Source organism: Engraulis encrasicolus, chromosome 20 (assembly GCF_034702125.1).
Source record: "Engraulis encrasicolus isolate BLACKSEA-1 chromosome 20, IST_EnEncr_1.0, whole genome shotgun sequence".
NCBI classification, from domain to species: domain Eukaryota; kingdom Metazoa; phylum Chordata; class Actinopteri; order Clupeiformes; family Engraulidae; genus Engraulis; species Engraulis encrasicolus.
Genome location: NC_085876.1, coordinates 45,010,745 through 45,015,744, shown reverse-complemented (window position 1 = coordinate 45,015,744; position 5,000 = coordinate 45,010,745). Strand labels below are relative to the sequence as shown.

Sequence of the window (5,000 nt, the reverse complement as noted above, 5' to 3'; positions counted from 1 at the left end):
TTCATGGCTATGGTTCTCCAGGATTAATAAGAGCATGGGCAGGGTTTCCCCCAGCACTTTATTGCTAAGGCGGCCACCTTGACAAGAAACACCTACCACCTTGACTAGGTCCCCTGAAAAGATAAAGATTTCATGTTGTGAATGTGATTTCTCATGTTGCTTAACCAAAAAATATATACTTATAAGAGTTTTCAGATCATACTTCAAATGAAACTGCACAGCACACATTGTCCACTGATGATGGTGACTTGTCTCTGATGCTGACTGCACCTTGATAAACAAAAATTCTGCGGGCATGATGCCCCATAAATATCCAATGACACGGTGAGTCATGATCTGAACTGCCAGTGGCAGCTTAATTTGGTAATAATGAATGAACAAGCTACGGTGTGTAACATCCAATTTCCTCACATATACAAAGTAATACTTCACAACGCATCTAGCAACAAATGGAACACATTACTGAGAATGGATTTACTACACTATGGTTGACTGGGTATCAGTTGAGCAAAGTGTTGATGACTAATGACTAAAGACACACTTGAGCTTGAATAGTGAATCATCTCCTAAATGAAAAGTGTAACAGGCAAGCCATGCCGCAAGTTGTTGAGACTAAATTCATAACAGAGTCTGTCACTGGAGCTAGGTCAGGGCAAAAATCGTATAAGAACGAAAGATATGTCAAACCCCTCCCATCCAGTGCAAAGGAGTGTGCTCAAAATTTGGTCTCTCAAGGGAGCGTTGTCCCTCCTTCTCCTTCTTCTTGTCTTTTTGAGGTGTTTGCACAAGACGTGCACTCCCGCAATCTACAGCGCTAAGGGAATCCATTTATTCTCAACCTCAAGACTCCGATGGTCTCCTAATCGAAGGTCTCCTAAAGAGACGTTCACTCGACATCACATGGATACCAGAAAAGAACGAGCCTGAAGTATCTCTCTCTCATATACAATTCTCTGGTCAGGGGTTGCCTAACTCAGTGGTTCTTAACCTTTCTTTCTTACATGTAACGCACCCCCTTACCTGTGCTGAAGACATGCCGTGCACCCCCAACCCAAACTTCTACATGTTATATGCTAAAATGGATTTTAAGTGATTGATTGCAGTGATTCATGATTGGGACATTAATCAATACCTTTACTTTAATTCCAATTACTTTAAATAGGGACCAACCATGTTTTAATTTTGTCTTAAATTGGCAAAAATATAATGTTCCCAAGCAGAATTTAAGTCGCAACCTCGACACAATCAAAATTCTGCGCACCCCCTGAAATCTCTGGCGCACCCCCAGGGGGTGCATGCACCCCAGGTTAAGAACCACTGGCCTAACTTAACAATGACAAGGCCCCTCTTACACTGGTACAGTCCAGTCAAGGCCCCCCTTACATGGGTGTGCCACTCCTTAATTTCCCCCCAGGGATCAATAAAGTTACTCTACTCTACTACTCTACACATTATTTTCTCTGTGGACCTCCTTTCACCACCATAGTCTAGGTCTGTGAATCAGTGACCCAATGAAGCAAATAAAATCATAACAATAAAAGTTATGTTCAGAGAGTACATTGTTATAACACCTTTCTTAACTAATGGAAATGTTGCTTAGCTTATTTTTGGCTTCTTTCAGTGTACATTATTTATTCAATTACTTATTTAGCCTTAGTATGTTTTTTTTCCAACCTGCCTCGAAACCCCTAGTATCCCGTTGCGGCCCCCCAATGGTCTCCGGCCTCCATTTTGAAAACCACTGAGCTAGGTCTTAGCAGAAAACACACCAACTAGTGAAGACAAATAGTCATCTCCTCGTCTTTGCTCGTTATTTTCTCAGGTAATATTCACAATATGCCGTCATCACTAAACTCCTTGATGGATCTCTTCATCAACACATGCCTCTTGCACAGCTCTGTCTAATTGCTAACATCCAGAGAGATACTGTTTGCTACAAATTGTGTTATATTATATTATACGGCTATTGCCATCATTCTACGGTTCTACGGAGTCCAATATGCAATGCAGCACTCATCTGGGATGTATTTAGATTGTTTTTATATATATATATAATTACATCAGATTTTGAAATATATCAGCTTTCTAATGGCTGCAAAGGGACTGCTAGTAAGGCACTTCTGGATTACCATCATGTTTGCCACTGGGCACACCTCAAACGAGCCATCAGGGTCAAGGAAAATATATATTTAACATTAACATTTATTAAAAACAGCAGCATAAAATTCAAACAAACCGGTTGCCACACCTTCATCGAGAGACAGGAGATTCTGTCAAACGTGGCAAATAAATGGATCAACGTGATCACAGCTCAAAATCAAATCCATCACCCTGAAGCTGAACTGCACACAGGAAGATGAGCCAAAAATGATTACAGTAGATTATAATGAAACAGTCATGGGTGAGCGGTTAGGGCGTCAGACTTGCATCCCAGAGGTTGCCGGTTCGACTCCCGACCCGCCAGGTTGGTGGGGGGAGTAATCAACCAGTGCTCTCCCCATCCTCCTCCATGACTGAGGTACCCTGAGCATGGTACCGTCCCACCGCACTGCTCCCCATGGGGCGCCACTGAGGGCTGCCCCCTTGCACGGGTGAGGCATAAATGCAATTTTGTTGTGTGCAGTGTGCAGTGTTCACTTGTGTGCTGTGGAGTGCTGTGTCACAATGACAATGGGAGTTGGAGTTTCCCAATGGGCTTTCGCTTTTCACTTTCACTTTCATGAAGGTGCACAACAGACCCCAGAAGAGGGGGTGCTGGCAACATTATTGCCTCTTTTCCACAGCTGGTTTTCTGGAAGGCCAACAGCTCGACACAGTGCGACTCAGCTGCCACTTTTTGTTTTTCAATTGGGCACGACACAGCTGTGAACAAAACAGCTGAACAAAACAGGGGTGCATTTCTCAAAACCATAGTTGCTTACTACGTTAGCTACTTTGTTGCATTCAATGCAATTTCCCATTGGCAACTAGTTGCTAACAGGCTAACAACTACGTATTCGAGAAAAGCACCCCTGGCTTGTCGAAGTTAAACTCCTGCCACAAACAGTACGGCAGGATGGCAGCAACAATCTTTCAATGTGGTCTACATGAGTCCCTGTCTTGTCTCTGAATATATCTGAGGAGAGTTTAATGGAATTTAATAAGGCCTTTGAGACATGGGCTTATTTCACTCACTGACTCAAAGCCTCCCTGATGTCTCCCTCCATGTGGGTGTCCATCTCATCCCTGAGGATATCAAAGAGACTGATCTGATAAGTCCCTCGTTTACTACAGTGCACCCTAAGGGCACCATGGGGTGGGGCATAGCAGGGGTCTAATCATCCTTTAATGCTCACCCCAGGGAGCAAGCTATCACTCGGTCAGTATACTGTACTTAAAACCACATTCACAACAACACTGCTTTACACACGAGGCAGTACAGTTAGGGTGGCCAGACGTCCATCTTAAGGATGGACCGTCCGTCTTTTCGGTGCCTTGTCCGGCACAGCATTAGGCCGGATAGAAATGCATTAAAATGCATGAAATTGCATCTAAACGCAATTTTTCTTTGGGGAGGACCCCCAAAACCCCCCGTACTAAAGTATGTCCTGCTTTTATCGGTCACGAAGATGGTCACCCTAAGTACAGTAGACATGCTAACAATCTCTGGGCAAACAGCTGAGGAATCACAACAAAAGCCCCAGACTACTTCAAAGGACTGGATCCAAGGAAATACCGAAACACACGGGTGCTTTTATTATTATTAGATGCAAGACAAGACAAACATAAATTACTTCCACTCAAATTATTTTTGCCCTTCATTCATTGTTGTACGTCCCCTGAAAGAAAACTATTTTGTGCCCACACTTGAACTCCCCTCCCTTTTTCGCCACAGATATGCTAACTAGCTCTGACAAAAGAGTGTCCAAATGACTATTGTCATATCCAATTACTCTGCCCCTCACTCATAGTTGGTTCACAGCACGACGCGGCTATTTATGTGTCTGCTTAACACAACACAACACATCTCCATAATCACAAGTGCGTCCAATAAAGCTAAAAGGAGCACTGCCGTAAATCATAAAGTAATCAGGCGGCTGCAGCCAAGCCAATATCACAGAGTGCGTCTGGTCTGGGTGTGTTGGACTTGGACCTGACTTTGACAAGACTCAGTCACCGGACATTCCCAGGCAGTAGCTGACGTCTTTGCTAACGTTCATGCTCTACTTATTACATACGGTAGAGACCATTAATATGATGCTGATTTACATTTCTGCTTCCTACTAATGGTGCTTTCTTTTGAAACTCGGTTGTCGGAAACCGCCTCTGGAAAGTGAAAAAGAAAAGGTACTTAATTCGGGGTTCTGAAACACAAACTCAGAGCAGGTGTACTCCAAGTTCGTTTAACATGAGTGTTTTTTCAGAAATTTGTATTGTCCCCAGCTGTTCCAATAGAACAAATTTACAACGGTTGTCGGGAGAACAACCTCGGATCTACCGACAGCCCAGTTTTAAAAAAAATGAGCCATAAAGATGCAATGTCTATAAATTTCAGGAGGAAGACAGACAACCATGAGGCTATAAAACATACATAAAACGCCAGTCATAATGTTGGCATCATGTACTTTCTACACTTTCTTTTCTCTGCACTTTCTACACTTTCGGTCTCCATTCTTTGACCTCCTGCAGGCATAAGGTGTACTGGTGCTTGGTACTAAAAATGAATTGCTTTGTCCTAGTGGGGTCCATAATAAGGGGGTACTAAAGTTCGAAGGAAAGTCATCAATGAAAAAGTAAAAGTCATCAAAAGCCAGAGAAAAGTCATCAAGAAAAGTTATCAATGGGCATTGACTGACCTTTTTCATTTCTTGCAGGCGAGCCACTTCAGACAGTATAGAAGTAGTGTAATGCCCCGTGTACATCAAGCGCTACCAACGCGACCGGGTAGCTGGGGTGGTTGAAGAAGTTTCGCCATGAATTTGTTTTATTCGCTCTGGACGCTGCACTGACATGTTTGATTC

The 5,000-nt window shown here is 43.2% G+C and overlaps 1 protein-coding gene across 2 annotated transcripts in view; it reads right to left on the bottom strand.

Moving 5' to 3' along the window:
- The window catches only part of LOC134436684 (oxysterol-binding protein-related protein 10-like), a 168,810-nt gene that overhangs the window by 84,186 nt on the left and 79,624 nt on the right, over positions 1-5,000 (bottom strand). The gene's annotated exons all lie outside the window — the stretch shown is intronic.